The following is an 18,128-nucleotide window of genomic DNA, read 5'->3' on the forward strand; positions in this document are numbered from 1 at the left end:
AACCTTTTCAGTTGATTAATTTTCTTTGACAAAGTTTATGGACGTGTCTAACATGATTGTTGTTATTGTTATACACCCGTCTATTTTATCGTTACAATCTAATACGGTAATCTATAGTATGGGCTCGAATAGAAAGGACATTTGTCGACTATTACAATGTCTTCAAAAACACATGTCTGAAGAACCTACTTACTGTATTTTAGATCAAACGTTAAAATAAGCATATATGCATTAAAAGTCTTGTCTTTGTTAATAAACAACAATATGATATTTGAAACAAAACATCTGTGCAGAAGCAGAAATCCTTCTTGTGATCATCACCTATGCCATTGTGAAAGTCGTAAATTTATTCCAACATTCTTTTTTTTTAAATTTAAATCGGGTTTCATGGCAAATCGACCACTTTTTAATAAGTAGTCCACTGCCCATAGACATTGGCTGTAGCAAATAATACCTTAATAGTCAATGTGCCTCTCAACGTTTGGAAAAAAAGATTTTAGGTCCCTTATATCCTTATGTATTAACAATCACCTTCTCTTCAAACCAGTAGATAACAATGATTGCTATTTGGTGGTAGAATATGTAATAAGTGAAATAATAAGATTTTTTAATTCTGTCATTATTATATCAATTCGACAAAATTATCGCACAAACAACAATGTCTTACAAATAGCTATTTACATTTCCTATAACTCACAAAAGATTACTTTGCAAGACATTTGGTAATACTTTTATGGACCTTTCGGACAAACTATATGATTTTCTCGTATAGCGGACGTTATAAATGACGATAATTATTTCAAAATTAACTAACAAGAAAGGGGTTTGGTAGGATATAATTATAGGATATATATATATATATATATATATATATATATATATATATATATATATATATATATATATATATATGTATATGTATAAAATAATAGATATATATATGATATAATTATAGGATATTGATAATATGGTTTGCTTACGCCTACTTTTGATACTGCTGGTAAGAAGTCTACTGAACGCAAAATAAAATAATATATTTCATTTTTGCTTTATCTTTCTTAGTGATGATTTTTTTTTGTGATTTAATGATAGACATGAGTTTATATTGACGATCGGTAATCTAATAAAAGTAATATGAAAGAATATTTATCTTGTTTTATTTTAATAAATAGGATTTAACACATACGTCTCTTCAAATTTTAACTGCACTTCAATTTTTTTATCACAAATCAAATGCTATATTTAGTTTGTAATAAAGCAATATATATATTTTTAGCGACATGCTTAGATTTCGTATAAAGAAAAATATATATTTATATATAGTTTATTAAGGATTTACAAAATATAATAATTGTTAAAACAGTGCTGTGAAAACAGCGCTTTAACAAAAATAAGATCAGGCCAAAGCAGACGAAAGGAAATGTTTAAACATATTAGTTGGGGATTGTCTACATAAATTCCGACCTTCGTTTCGAAGGCTAGCGATATCATAAGGCTTACCCTAAGTACGAAAGGGTGGTTATGTGAGAATTTTTTCGTCGCTAAATCCCCCCTCCATTTCCAACACATCCCTGTTTTACGAGCGTCGTTACTCCGATTTCACTTGCTAATCTTTCTGGCCTGAATCTTATTTAGTTGTGACAAAATTTCGTTTCGTCGACTTTCCTTTTTTGTCTTTTCAGATAATTTTATAACAATTCATCACGTATGCAATTTTTTTACATGCAAAAAGGTATAGACAGCGTGATTTATTATAATTGGATACAATTCGAAAATTAATATCATAAATCTAAATAAAAAAAATTATATTGTATTCCCAAAATAAAATAAAAATACAGAAATACAATATTCATGAGTAATCTTTATATTCTGTACATGTCTATCATTTATATTTTTTTAAAAATAGTGTCAAACATATTGATACAATTGTTTCCTTAATGCAATGGAATAATTGAGTATTTTAGATAAAGAAATTTATTTTATAGAAGACGGCCATCTTCTATACAGATCGAAAATACTCAATTATTGTCTCAAGTAGTGTCTTTCTAAGTGGTTTTAGTACATAAGAATCCTACAAATAACCCAGTTTTTACCACTCAACGGATCTTTGTGAAGGTTGACACCGCGTGAAAAAAAATCATAGCATTGAATTGATAATCCTTGATTGATTGAGAAGCCGAGATGGCCTAGTGGTAAGAACGCGTGAATCTTAACCGATGATCGTGGGTTCAAACCCGGGCAAGCACCACTGAATTTTCATGTGCTTAATTTGTGTTTATAATTCATCTCGTGCTTAACGGTGAAGGAAAACATCGTGAGGAAACCTGCATGTGTCTAATTTCATTGAAATTCTGTCACATGTGTATTCTACCAACCCGCATTGGAGCAGCGTGGTGGAATAAGCTCCAAACCTTCTCCTCAAAAGGGAGAGGAGGCCTTAGCCCAGCAGTGGGACATTAACAGGCTGTTACTGTACTGTTACTGATAATCCTTAGATTTACAATTGAAATTCTTATACTAGGCAATATAGCAATTTTCATAAGTAGATTTCAATGTTAATTTGTAATAAATACTTTTGTAATACGTCGAATTAAAACCGTACGATTATCCCAAAACCAATTTGGAATTTCAAACGATCATTAAAAGATCGGCCGAATATCATCAAGCCAAGCAATCGAAAATTCCACGAAAACGAATAACACCCCTTTAAGGTAGACAAGTGGCACACAACATTCCAAGGCAATGAAGGAGTCACCTTAAAATTTAGATTATGAAGCTGCCTGGTAATGAAAATATACAGGTAAATTTAAATAAATAAATTCAAATGATAGAGAATATACAACAAAACCTTGGCGGCACGTTTTTGGAAATAAAGAATATCGGAAATAAAAAAATACCCCCAAACAATAAACAATTATCACAATTAAAGTAAGGTGGTATAATTACTTTAAAGTATAACTTTAAACAATAGGTAGCCGCTAACTTATTAATTTAACTTAAACTTCTAAACGATTTATACAGATTTTCAATTGAATTATCAATGTTTAATAGACCATAAATCACTCAAAGACTACTTTGATAGAAATTAAATCGCCTTGAAATCAGGTAAAGGATTCCCAAGAACCGTTGAGTGGATTATAGCAAATGGATGAATCTCAAGGCGTTCAGAGTTAACTTTGAGTGGGTTCAACATCATCTTTAAAGAGCTCAAGATTGAGATTTAATAAATTATAATATTTTCAAATTAGACGGTCCAGTGGCTAGCGGAGCTAACTAGAGAATGCGAGTTCAAGAGTTTCTTCCCCAGGGAGAAGCATTTGTGTATATAATAATTCATCTCGTGCTCGGTGCTGTAGGCAAACCTGCATGTGTGCGGGCGACTCCGACACTTCTCGTCAAAAATAAAGCTTTTTTGTGAGAGTACGTACTACCAACATACTCACCAGTAGTATTAAAATGCTTTCAATTGTTGTTTCTTAGTTTAGTAGTTAAAAACACAATAACAATATTTATAGCATTTAGTTAGTGAGTTGCCAGTACCTCTCGCTATACTTATCATAATGAACAGTGTCGACCAATCTTTACCGTAATATTAATAAAAATTAATCTTAACATTATGAAGATGAGATTGACGAGATGAGATACAAATTAAGTGATATTTAGTTTTGATTAGATAGTGTTTAATTTTTTTTTAATTTCATGACATTGTACAGTTTTGGTGATAGTTCTTTAAATTGTACGTAGCTTTTGCTGTAATTTTACCATAACTTAATTTTTTTTATAATCATTAATATATTTTTAAAATACATAAATAAGGTATCACTGCTGGGTAAATAAAAATTCACCAAAAATTATATAAAAATGTAAGCTCATTCCACATACGTAAAAAACCAAAATATTTTCATAAAGAATATATAAATGAAACTCGGAATAATTTATGTAAATAAATAAGTTCTAATATCATCAATAAATAATTGAAGATTTTCCAAAGTACATCATAAAAGTTATCCCTTGCAACGCATTTATTTATCTCAGTATTACAAATTAAATAGAATATACATACATAATTTTATTATTAGATACAAAAATATAATAACTTTTGATGTCCTTCATAAAGCTTATAAGTGAAATTCATCCTTCGTTATTAATTAAAATTTATCAACGATAAAGAAAAAAATACAACGACGAAAAATAATTTAATAAAGAAATAGTCACTCGAATATAAATCGTCATTATTTAAAAGCCATTGTTACGATTGCTACGTAATTAATTTCATTTTCATCTCAACCATATTGTGTCTCTTCAGTACACGTTCTGCTCCACAGATTAAAAATCTCTCTTTTTTTAATTATGCCATCATAACTAGATCGCGTTGCATTCAACCGTGATGCGTAAATTTAATGATGTAGGTGCATTTTGTTCACATAGCCGTTAAATACGTAGAAATGTCAATATTATGAGAGCGTTTTGTAATTTTCATGTGATTTGAAATTCAACTAATGTTTATTACCTTTATCAAATGAATTTTAAATACTTCTAAAATAAGCCAAACTAGGTTGGCTGTTTAAAATAAAAATAAAAAATCCTTCCTTTAATACTCAAATGTATTTAAAAAACAATTTTTCGAATGAATTCTATTTTCAATAATAATATTAAGCATTTCACAGTAAGTGTCCAAATTTTTCTGTTATTACAAAGACTTGGCACCTGTCACTCTGTATTTAGAAACAATATAATTAGTTATTGAATCGACGTTTCAGAACGAGATCTATTGACAAATTAATTATATTTTAAAGTAATTTTGCTAGACGTAAACCTAGAAATAGAGATTTATATTATAAAATAGATATTTTGTTTAAAAAAGTTCCTGGTAAGTTATTTAAAAAACTTTTTTAAAATATTTTATGAACTATGGACGAGCCGGTTGGCGTAGTTGGTTGATGCTTGCCTTTCAAGCCGAATATTGTAGGTTCGATTCCCACCCAGGACAGATATTTATGTGCATGAATATGTCTGTTTGTTCCGAGTCTGAGTGTAATTATCTATGAAAGTATGTATTTACAAAAGAAAAATAGTATATGTAGTATATCAGTTGTCTGGTTTTAAGCTTAATTTGGGATCAGATTGCCATGAGTGAAAAATGACCCAGGATATTATTATTATATTTTAAAAAAATAATGTGAAAATCGTATATTGTGAAAATTGTATTTGTTACAATGATTTTAAAACTTTAACTTTCTGTTTGTCAGTCTGGTTATACCCGTAGCCTCAAAGTAGGTAATTTTTTTACAAAACATTAAAAATGCTATATAAACATTTATGTAGATGTATTTAAAACTATTCTAAGCTAAAAATCTTATTTTCATTTTTAATCTGTAGACGAAGCTGTCGGCGTTATTATTAAAAGGATCATTATACTGAATCGAAATTGGGACGCCGCCAAGTACTAGACCGAATAGTAGTTGCGAGATATGAGAATGTTCGTTGTATGACTCTGATTTTGAATTGCAAATTAAAACCAAAACTTGTACAAATCTATAATAGAGCTGTACGTACAGTTGTACATCCTTTAATACCCATAAACGTAAATAAATAATAACAGGATAAAGAGTGTATGTTTAAAATTATATTTAAATTAAAAATAAATATATCTATAATATAGTTACTCTTATAAGGATATTATTGAACGACGTAAGTAATATTAGATAAAACTTTATTTAATTAAGTATAAAATATAATAGATTATATTTTTTTATTTTTGTAAACTATGGATATATATCGAATCAAGAAATCTTTAATCAAATTCACTAAAGCAAGACTAAATAGCTATCGTTATAATTTACATTCGTCAATATATAATATACCGTAAACAGTCTGTGAATGTCCCACTGCTGGGCTAAAGGCCTCCTCTCCCTTTTTTGAGGAGAAGGTTTGGAGCTTTATTCGATCACGCTGCTCCAGTGCGGGTTGGTGGAATACACATGTGGCAGAATATTAGTGAAATTAGACACATGCAGGTTTTCATACGATGTTATCCTTCACCGTAAGGCACGAGTGGTATCGATTTCGGGTCAGTTACAGTAGAAGTAATAGCCTGCTAATGTCCCACTGCTGGGATAAGACCTCTTCTCCCTTTTTGAGGAGAAGGTAAGCACGCTGCTCCAATGCGGGTTGGTGGAATACACATGTGGAATTATATATTAGCAGTATTATTAATTTGGAAATAAATTAGATATAAGCAGGTTTCCTTAAGATGTTTTTTCTTCACTGTATACAAATTAAGCACATGAAAATTCAGTGGTGCTTGTCCGGGTTCGAACCCACGATCATCGGTTAAGATTCACGCGTTCTTACCACTGGGCCATCTCGGCTTACAATTCAATATAATATGATTATATTGAATTGTATTTCACAACTTACAACTAATCACAAACGCAATTTGAACTCGAGATCAGCACGAGATTCCTTCAAAGGGTCTTTGTGGAACTTACTTATATACTCGTGCGAACGCTCGGGCGTACCTCTTGACAAACGATATATATACCTATGTACATCAAAGTACATTCCACTCAGCCTACATTTTTATCGACCAAGAGGGTAATAAGCCTACAGTATTAGTCTTGTGGTAAATTTTAGTATACTTCACTTCACGAAATCAGTCGTAAATTTTCTAATGCTGGGCAAAGGCTTCATTTTCTGTTATTGGCTTGTTAAAGCCCTACCACGAGGTAAAAATCTTAGGGTTGTCGGTTTGGCAGAATTTCGTCAGATAAATGATTTTTTTTTTAATATTTTTTTTTATATGACAACCCTATACTTTGTATTTTTTCTAATTATCATACTGAGATTGTGAGAATTAGTGTTACTTTTTGAACACTGCATGCATGGGTCTTATATATTTATATACATATAAGACCCATGCTTACTTCGACCTGATGGTTTTTATAAGCAAGTGCTTATAAAAATCATTTCGTTGTCATGTTACCTAATCCACATAGAAAAAAATCTTGTCTTAATATATATATATATATATATAATATATATATATATATATACTTATTTAATATATACTTATTTATTTAATTAAGGAACAAAAATAGCCAATTTATCTAACTACATATGCTGCGGAACTGATTCTTTTTTAGGGCGATAAATGAGGATTCTACTGAAATTTTGATAACGCTATTTTTTATAAAATGTACCCTTGTGGAACTCCCATTCTTTTTACGTTTGAACCACCAATCAGATCTAAAGTTTTAATTTTAATAGTAATATTATACATGATACTAAAGTGTTTCATGCTATACAGAATCAAAAGCGTTAGATAAATCATAGAATACAAACAAACAAAGAATAATGAGAAGTAGATTATACGATAAAAAGGAATAGATTGAAATATGTTTACATTTATAAAAAAAAAATAATTAAAAAATATTACAGTTCAACCTAACTTAATTTATTGTTTATTACATTACTCATTATTACATAAATCATTTGCAACACGGTATTAATCCTTAAATAAACCACAAAGGAAAAAACGTTTTCATTTTCATATTCTTATATAATTCATTTTCAGCTTAATCCAATGTTAAGGAAATAATATTTAAAGTTCAAATATTGCTTTAATTAAATTATTTTTTGGGTTCACTTATATTAAACGTAATGTTTTATATTTAGACAAGCGTGTTATGCGTAGCATGGAATCACTCATTATTTTATTTTTTAATTTTCTATATTATTATTTATGTTACCATGACAGAGCCCTTATTCTAAAGCCAGAATACGACATTAAGACCAAACAGTGATTTTCATAAGATAATTTACTTTACTTTATACTTCATTGTATACCACACCACAAAGAGAAAAATACAAAACATGTTTACTGCCTAAATAAATGTACAATTATGGCGACCTTATCGTTACATAGCGATCTCTTCCAGGCAACCGACGGTGTAAGTAATTTCAGATAGGATATGAGGTAGGTGGTGGTATGAATAAAATAATATTAATATATAATTAAAACAAAACAAATAAACAAATGTAAATACATACTATATACATAATATAATACATAATATAATAATATATAATTTAATATTTATATTATTATTACTGTTGTCTTGTAGACCATAGACGGATTATCCTTTGTTATATATTTCTATATGTATATAGTTTGGTAGTTTTATGTGCCTGCAGGCTTTCATTAACAGACAAAATCAAAATTTGTGGATTGCATTTTTTAAATTATTTTATGTATGTCTTGTATATATAATATATGGTAATTTAATATTTGTCTTGTACTGATGACGCTAGATTTTCAGACAAACATGATGGTTTGAAATAAACAAGAACGTTATTTGCTTGCAATACGTTTAATTATAGATGCGTGCGATGCGTGATAACAAAATTCATTTTGGGTGCGCCAGTGTAATTACATGCACAAAGGACATAACATCTTAGTTCCCAAGGTTGGTGGCGCATTGGTGATGTAAGCGATGGTTAACATTTCTTACAATGACAATGTCGTTCGCTCGTCGCTCGTTCTCTTTTCTATTCTATAAAAAATAGTAATAGATGTATATTTACTACAAATATACTATACGAGACATTGATGTTACATAAAATCCACACAAATTTCATTCCTTAGTTTCACCGTTCGGGGGACAGAATTTCCTAAAATCTTTTCTTAGCGGACGCTTACGTCATAAAATGAACCTACTCTCTTAATTACATACTGCTGGATTAATTAATTTCGGCTTGGCATTGATAAACCGGTCAACATAATATAACGTATAAGCAGTTTTCATATTAAAAATTACTAATATACTTTCGATACCTGTCGATATGTTCTTTTACATTGACATTATCTGTAGAACTTGAAAACAATCGTGAATTATTAGAAAGTGATAAGTGATATTGACCATAATAATTAAAATATTTCAAAAATACACGCATTAGAATAGCAATAAAATAAGTCGGTATATGATGTTTTCTTAATGTGATAAATATTTTTGTACATGTTATAACTGTTTGTCTTCCTAAGATTAAATAAAAAATTAATTATTTATCAAGACTTATGTAAAAAGATGTTGTAAATTAAAGTATGAATAGATCTTCATTGTACATTTTCGTTGATATTAAATAAACGCCAAGGGATATTCAAAAATTGTACTTCAATTTGTTTACAAAATAAATGTCCTTCAATATTGTAACGTCAAACAAAAGCTCTATTAACTGTGCCAGACACCGCTCAGCTTAGTTTGGCGAGTACAAATTTGCTAAGGAAATATTGTTACACTAAATATAATATAATCTCTACCATATCATTTTTATATATAAATATTATATAATTTCCATTGGATTTAGATCCAACTATAGACTAGTTTTTTTTTTTAATGAAATAGCTACATGGACTTCCAAGGGTCACCTTGTGGAAAGTGGTCACCATCGTCTATAAGCATTGGAACTGTAAGAAATATTAATAAAATAACTAATCTTTACATCGCCAATATGCGACCAACCTTGGTAACTAATATGATATGTCTCTTGTCTCAGAAATTTCATTGGCCCATACTTCAAACCGAAACACGAAAATACTATGTGTTGCTATGGCGGTGGAATATTAAATAAATGGGTTGCATCTACGCAGACGGGTATGCACAAAGCCCTACCACAAATTAAGATATACGTTGATATTTATCTTTCACCAATCTTGTCTGTAAAGCGCCATTTTTCTTAGGGAAGTAGATCCACCTTTTTCAATTGTATCACCAATTTCAAACTAGTATGTATCTAGTCAGTATCAAAGCCTTAATAGTCCAGTAATTAAAGCAAGTTAATCTCGAACGATAGTTGCGGGTTCCACCTCAGTTAAGCACTACTCAATTTTCATGTGCTTAATTTGTGTTAATAATTCGTCTTGTGCTGGCAGGGAATGAAAATTTATTTTACCATTGTCTTACTGAACTAATCAGTATGTAAAATTGTATCACATCACAAACCTGAAGAGTTTAAATACTTGAATGCACTAATCGCAGGATAGTACAAAAGTCACAAGCATATATAATATATACCTATTATTAGCACACTTCTATTCTTATAATAATAATAATATAATAATAATAATATCCTGGGACATTTTTCACACACGGCCATCTGATCCCAAATTAAGCTTGTACAAAGCTTGTGCTATGGAAACCAGACAACTGATATACTACATATACTACTTTTCTTTTGTAAATACATACTTATATAGATAATTACACCCAGACTCAGGACAAACAGACATGTTCATGCACACAAATGTCTGTCCTGGGTGGGAATCGAACCCACAACCTTCGGCGTGAAAGGCAAGTGTTCTACCAACCACGCCAACCGGCTCGTCAATTAAGTAAACTTATATTAAGTAAACTTTTACGCTATAAAACGCTACACCCCTAAGGAGTATAGCAATAAGCAAAAACATCACAGTATGGAAAACTGTACAGTAGTACGCGCAGTGAAAATATCTGCGTACAGTAAATTTTCTAAAAAATACTTTAGAATATACCTACCAAATATGTAAGAACGGACGTAATGTTTTTTTTTTTAATTTTTAGTATATAGCCATCAAAGTGAAGACACGGTCTTTCGAATCTGTTTATTTTTGTGATTAGTAATTTTGGCTTAACACAAGCTCCTAATGATATTTATTAATTACTACTTGGCTATTGTATATATATTATATATATCACATTTTAAATTTTCAGGCCTAAAATTATGCTCCACGAGACAGAAAATAATCGATTTAATAGAAAAACAAAATCAAAATATACTTTAACCAAGTAAATTTTTATTCAATGTAAAGCAACACTGATGGAAAACCAGCAAGAAACTCATTTATGTCAATCAAATATTATGCCATAAGGTTAATATAATAGATTCTGCCATAATAATACTTACGTAATTATAATTAATGATTGTATCCGCCTTTCTAAAAATTATATCAGCGCTGTCAATTGTGTCCAATTTCTGATCTACGCGCCTACGAGATGTGTGTAGTACTTTGTAGTGCTAAGTTCTACAACATTTTAACTTGAGTATTTTAAATATTATCGGAAATACTTTATTGAATTTGTGGAATAATATTTTTATTCTATAAAAGTTTTTTTTTTCATTTTTACTATTTACCTGTACTAATTAAAAGCAATAAAATGTTTAATTATTTATTTGCAAAATCATCGATTTTATTAGTATAAACATCTTGTAAAATTTTTATGATAAGGATTAACTTTAGTAGGTATTTAATTGTAATATTAACATTAAATTGTTAATATATAGTTTTTAAAATGTCAATAAGTTACTGTACAATTTCAAATTAAATAAAAAATTCAATCACAGAATTTTACGATTATTTGATTTAGGGCAAACATTTAAGTTTTTATATAAAGGTTACAAAAGCAAGCACGACCTCAGTATGCTCAATCCACTCTCATAAACTTCTTATTCGGATACAAAGGAAGTACGCGTAGCGTAATTATTTTGTGTTACGAGTACCTTTCAATTCGACACGATTAAAAGTATCTTCGTCATATGTATCTCAAAATATATATTTATATAAGTATAAAGTGAAAATTTTATTAATAATAGTTGTTATATATTACGTTTAGTTAGAAATGCTTACGGCCTTAATTATAAGCACTGCTGTTTTGTTAGTAAAACACTGATTTATATCTATATTAGACTGATATATATATATATATCAATAATGACAGAAAGAGTTTTGTCATTATTGATTTAACATTCGAAAGAAGACACAGCATTTTTTAACTTACGCGTTCAACAACATTTATAGGAGGCTTTAATAAATAATTAAAAAATGTACCTTATACCCTTATATTTGACAATTTAATCGGCTTTTGTGTATTTCAAAAATAAATGCGTGCAAATGTTCAGACATGATCGTTTGAGAAAAATTCAAACGAATTTATTACTATGAATTTTATTATATTATAGTACAGATAATTAATGATTGAATGAATGAAATGAATGCATTCAAAGAATAAAAGATAGAAGTATTACAATTGATATTAACCCATACTTGTTTATTTATATATGTTATATGTTAAATTTGTAACGAAAACTAACATAGCTGAAAATATGTATTTCTTACTATATAGAAGTATTTATCAAACTGAACAAGAATTGATTGCCTCCGATTCGGTTGTATCATTTCTTTTTTTTATCTATACCGTCTCTGTCATAGCTAACGAATAACTTTTGAGGCAAACAATCATAAATAATAAATAAAATAAACGTTATTTTACAAAATAAATTATATTCAAATTTACTACGGTAAGAAATTCAGTAATTACTCATATTCATCAATCGAAATAATTGTAATAATTATAATGAAATTAACATTTCCCCTATGAAATTCCGAACGCTAATATTACACACAACAATTATATGCTAATATGTATAAAGCATTTAATAATAGTTTTGAAAAAACAGTAACTTTTACTTATTTCCCTTTTGAGATAATTGTATTTATATTTCATTAATTAATGGGAAGTAAAATAAAGTGTTTAATAAATGAGAGCATTTAATGAATATATGAATATACAAGATTAATCGTTTTTTTTTTCATTAAACGTTTGATATTCTAACTCAAATTTATTAACTTATATACTAATGTGTGTGATCTGTGAACATGAAAGGGTTTAAAAGTCTTTATTGAAAATTCTCCCGGAAATCTGCGCTGAAACCATACATGATAAAAGAAAATAATAATAATAACGATGTAATAATATTATAATATTTATTACAAGTCTGCTTGTCAAGACTTGTTTTGATAAATGACCGTAATCGTTACACAGGATGTGGGACTACAGCAGATAATAACGTCTGTCGCATCATCCGATAAAACAAATCGTAATCTTCATTTATTATCTGTGTTAAAGTTTACACATTTATCATTTTTTTTATTATACCGTAATTTTATTAGCGTAATAGAATTTATACGCTATATAGATTTATAGCTATATTTATGCCTGTAATTATTTATTAGTTGTTACAAACCTGTTATTGAATGACAACAATTATAATGACGCGAATTTAATAATTTAATAACATTTATATTTTATAAACTTACGTGCAATTCATAGTCGAAATTCCACCAGTTCACGTGCGTAAACATCAACACACACACACACAATCACTCTATAGATTCACAAACACTGATCATTTATAGAACATACTTTCGCAATCATTTGCACGAGTCGAGTCTCAGCGTGTCAGCGTGGTCACCGTGGCGAGGGTGGCGTCGGACTGAGCGCGGGGGTGCGGCGGGGCAGGGGAGAGGCGCCGCGCAGGCGGGTAGCGGCACGGAACTTTATTTTTCTCCCGGATTGCCCACTTATCTTTGCTGATGCAGACTGCAAAGCAAAAGCGCAATTAGAACGTCGCCTGAGCGGGAGTTTGATTCGAATTATGTTACTCTCGATGAAACGTTTCGATGCGGTATTGATCGTGGTTGAACCAATACATTGGATGTATGATGTACAGTGGTAAAAGATTTCAAATAAATAAACATTTATATATATAAGGAATTACATTTGAAATTGGCGTTTCATATGGGTGAATATAAAGTTAATTTATTTTTGTAAAATATATTTAATTAATCAAAGTATGCACCGTTATTCTATACACTTTTGCCATCTCATAGGTAGTTCATTGATCCCTTTACATAAAAAACCATGGGGGCGAGAGTCAATAAACTCTTTAAAGGCGGTTTGGACCGCCGCATCGGAGTTGAATTTTTTTACTTGTAAGAAGTTGGCCAAATTCCGGAAAAAAATGGTAATCTGTTGGAGCAAGGTCCGGGGAGTACGGTTAATGTCGCAGACATTCCAATTGTAGCTCATATAACTTAGTGGTTGTTTGTTGTGCAGTGTGTGGTCTTGCGTTGTCGTTGATCAATCTCAGTTGTTTAGCAGCTAGTTCTTCCTTCATGGTTTGCAGTTGATGACTATAGATATCTGCCGTAATCGTTTGGCCAGATTTTAGAAAGCTGTAGTGAACGACACCGGCGCTAGTTCACCAAACACTCACAAGTAACTTTTTCTGAGTCAATTTTCGTTTAGGACAGGATTTGGCTGGGTCTCCAGGGTTCAGCCATTGCGACGAGCCCTTCCGATTATCGTTTAGTATCCAATTTTCATCACAAGTAATGATTCGATTTAAAAAAAACCTTCATTATTATGTCAGTTGAGCAAAGTAACACAGCAGTCGACGCGTGTTTGCTAGTTCGATTCTCTCAATTCATGAGGTACCCATCGTTCAAGTTTTTTTACTTTCCCGATTTGCTTCAAGTGGATTAATACAGTTTTATCACTTACCCAGAAGCCTGCAGCTATCTCTAAAGTGCTTTGTGATGGATCCGCTTCCACAAAAGCCTTTAATTCTTCATTTTCCACTTTGGTCTTCCGCCGTCCACGGGGTTGGTTCTGAAGGTCGAAAATGTTGAAACCAAAAATGTACCGTGCTTTCTTTTGCGACACCAGCGCCGTACACATCATTAATCCTTCTAGCTGTTTTTGCAGCACTGTTGCCACGGTAGAACTCGTACTCATAAATATACCGATATGTCATGTTTTCCATTGTGCGGTAATAAGCGACGCCAAAGAAAAAAATAATGAGGAAAAAACAAATGAATGACTGTTTTCAATACTCAAATGTACCAGCTAAATGAATTTATAAATTTGAATTTGGAATTCTTAACCAAAGAGGAGGTATTTCAGATCAAAATGGTCAGTACGACAAAACGCTAATTTCATATGTAAGGACCTACTATGTTAACTAAAAATAATATATAACCGCTTGCTTTTCAACAAACTGAATATAGGATTATTCGCCATGATGTTTAAAAAAAAAGTACTTAAAGTAGAATTTCATTATACTATAGATACGTGGATGGTCAAATGGACCAACTGGTGGTAAGTGGTAACCACCGCCCATAAATATTGGCGCCGTAAGAAATATTAACCTTTGTTTACCTGGATTCGAACCCACGATTGCCGGTTAATATTGACGTATACTATCCCTTCTCGGCTATTAATTTTTTTTGAACTGGAACTGAAACTTTTGAGGCCGAAAACAACAATATTACTATTTTTTAGTCTCTTTGATGTGATACATGTATTGACGCGCCAAAGGTACGAGCGATGCGTATGCCGTGACGAAAAACGGCATGACACTCACATGGAAATGCCATCACACCCCCTGTCTGCTTCCTCTTTACTTGACCTTCGTAAGTAATTTACTAACTAAATTATGTTTTATTTTATTTAAATCATCAATTTTAATATCTTACAACCACCGGTGACATATGAAAGTCACTTTTTATATTTATATTTAATTGAAACATACTTGGATAACATTTGAAGATCACGAGAATTCTATTTACTTGAGTGCTTCTGACTTATTAACAACTTATACTTATTATTCATCTCGTGCACTTTAAAAACATCTTTAAATTCAGGATTATTCATACCAAGAATTTGTGATTAAATGTGTCTATGGAAAATTACTGAAAAACTTTTTGAAGTGTATGTATTATGTACGCATATTATTTTGACTAATTTTATAACATTACGGATACAGCTTCATATTTTCCTCTTAAAGTTTTTTTTCTCTACCAATACTATATTTACTGAATACACTAATTATTTTTCTGTATAAACGAACTATGCAAAAATTCACATAATATAAACATTCTCTTTAAGTTTAAGTCGAATATATAATTTACGGTGTAAATACAAAAGGAATAAAAAAAATAATACAACAAACACGCACGCAAATCCAACTTAGCACCACTTCAGGTAGCTCATTTGCAAGTTCTCCTACCTATGTGTGGACCGGGACAGCGCTCAGCATACGCTGGAGCCCCGCGTGGAATGTGGAGAGGGAGATCCTGGTCCGCGAAGTCAGACAAGACCTGCCCCTGCGAGCAATCGTGGCGGCGATGCTCCGCAGGGAATAAACGTAGCCTCCTTCTGTGAGACCGTCATGATCCAGGTCCAGAAGGAGATCGTGGAGCGGGAACGGGAAAGAGCCGATTCTGCTCGGCGGAGACGACGTCGGCGTCGTCTCGGCTCTCCCACAGACCCTACGTCAGGGGCTTAAAAGTTAGGGCGTAACCCTGGGGCCGTGGATACGTGAGGTGGGGGCCTCGCGTGTCTTATTTCAGACGGGCCTGAGGAGGACGGCAGCCGAGATGGCCTCGTGCTGCCGTACGCACTAGTGAGGAGTGCAGGGGGCCGGAATTGCCTTTGCACCTGAGCCACGAGCGGAGCAAAGCACGAGAGACGCCGCGGATGCGTTATATCAACACGATCCCGCAGCCTCTCCGATCCGTGCTGAGGATGGGCCATCGCAGTGATTTTAGTGGGTAAGAATCCCCACATAACCCGGTTCCACCCCCATAGGACCCGGGTACCTTTCTGAAGGTTTCCACTGCGAGAAAAAAAAAGTGGCTAGATGAAAGGCCGCAGACTCGGAGGTCCTGGGTTCAATTCCCAGTTCGGGCCAGTAAAACTTATTGGGTTTTTCCGTCAGAAAATTCTCAGTAGCAGCCCGGAAGTTGGATGGGTGTACACTCCTGTACCTTAGAAAAAATGTAAAGCCGTTGGTCCTGCGCCTGAACACTTTCCGGTGGTGTTGGATTGGCGTTCCAACGGATTATGGGAATGGATAGTGCACCTGTGTTTGTGCACACCCTTGTGCACTATATTATGTCCTGCGCAGTTGGCTAATGTCTCTCGAGATTGGCCGCCGAGGCCGAAATCGACCCAGATGACAATATTATTATTTAATAAAAAAACCTTAACGTGAGAACCATACGCGATCTCTTAAACCACTCGCGCCTTTAATTAACCAAAAAGTGAATTAGAGAGCGTATTAATTGTGGGCACCATTATCTCACTCTGAGTTAATGGTGCCGATTGCAGGTAAAAACATTCTGATAACAATATCCCGATATATAACAAAATAATTAATTAACATTAGCTCTTGTTGCAAGTAAGTTACACTTAATACTTATGTGAGATCTAGGGCGGGTCTAGTTGGGTATTGTTTCTCAAGAACCAATCCCGAGGAATCTAATTGCGAAACTTCGTAATTCCTATCACCGGGACTTGTACGTACCGATCAAAGTAAAGGCGCTAAGAAAGCCTTTTAAAAGTTTCCTGTAATCTGCTTAGATAGTGGGTTTGTTCGGGAAACTGGATAAAAAAATTTATAATATCGACTAGCTTTTACTGTCTAAATTCAATCGCTAAAACTATTAATGTTTTTTTTTTCTTATAAATAGCTTCTGCTATTGAAACTAGAAACTTTCGAATACGGTATCGTACTTTTCGCTATGCCGTACTAAATAGTTACAAACGGAAAATCCGATTAAACTTGTAGTCGCAGTTTCAAGTGGTTTTAAAATAAAATACATCAATTTGTAAGCCGTGCCGTTATCAAGCCGTATGCCGTGGAGTACCGGCGTAGAATAGTACTCCCCCAATCTCATCCCGTGGGTGTCGTAAGAGGCGACTGAGGGACGGGGAAAAGGGGGGATGGGCAGCAGCGTCCCCCCCCATAAACATCTTACCCCCCTACTGCGCTCGCCAACACGCCTGCCCAGCGCGGCGAGTATGGGCAAACCCCTTCCTTAATGGCAGATGCGCCCAAAAAAAGGCCCCCAGTTACCGGCAAGCCCGCTAGGCCCGACCAAGGTAGCGGTCGCGGTATCGGCAGGGCAGAGGGTGCTAAGAATCACCGGTTCCCTGCAGGCTACGTATAAAACGACTGCACATGGCAACGTATAATGGACGCTCGATGAGGCTGGACCATCACCTCGCCGAATTAGAAGTAGAGTTAAGTCATATAAACTGGCATATACTGGGGTTATCTGAAATCCGAAGACAGGGGGAGGACACGATAACTCTAGAGTCCGGTAACTTACTCTACTTCCGCGAAGGTGATAACCTCTCCCAGGGTGGTGTCGGTTTTCTAGTCAAAAAGGATCTCATTAGCAGCATTGTGGAAATCAGTAGTGTGTCGAACCGGGTAGCGTACCTTGTCCTAAAACTTTCCGACAG

The 18,128-nt window shown here is 32.7% G+C and overlaps 1 protein-coding gene across 1 annotated transcript in view; it reads right to left on the bottom strand.

Moving 5' to 3' along the window:
• LOC126771243 (uncharacterized) overlaps nucleotides 1-13,274 on the bottom strand; it is a 72,880-nt gene extending 59,606 nt beyond the window's left edge. The window contains exon 1 of the mRNA XM_050491022.1: nucleotides 13,133-13,274. The gene's annotated coding sequence lies outside the window, so the exon portion shown is untranslated. The remainder of the gene's footprint in view (nucleotides 1-13,132) is intronic.
• Between the last annotated feature and the right edge of the window lie 4,854 nt (nucleotides 13,275-18,128).

Source organism: Nymphalis io, chromosome 10 (assembly GCF_905147045.1).
Source record: "Nymphalis io chromosome 10, ilAglIoxx1.1, whole genome shotgun sequence".
Taxonomy (NCBI): Eukaryota; Metazoa; Arthropoda; class Insecta; order Lepidoptera; family Nymphalidae; genus Nymphalis; species Nymphalis io.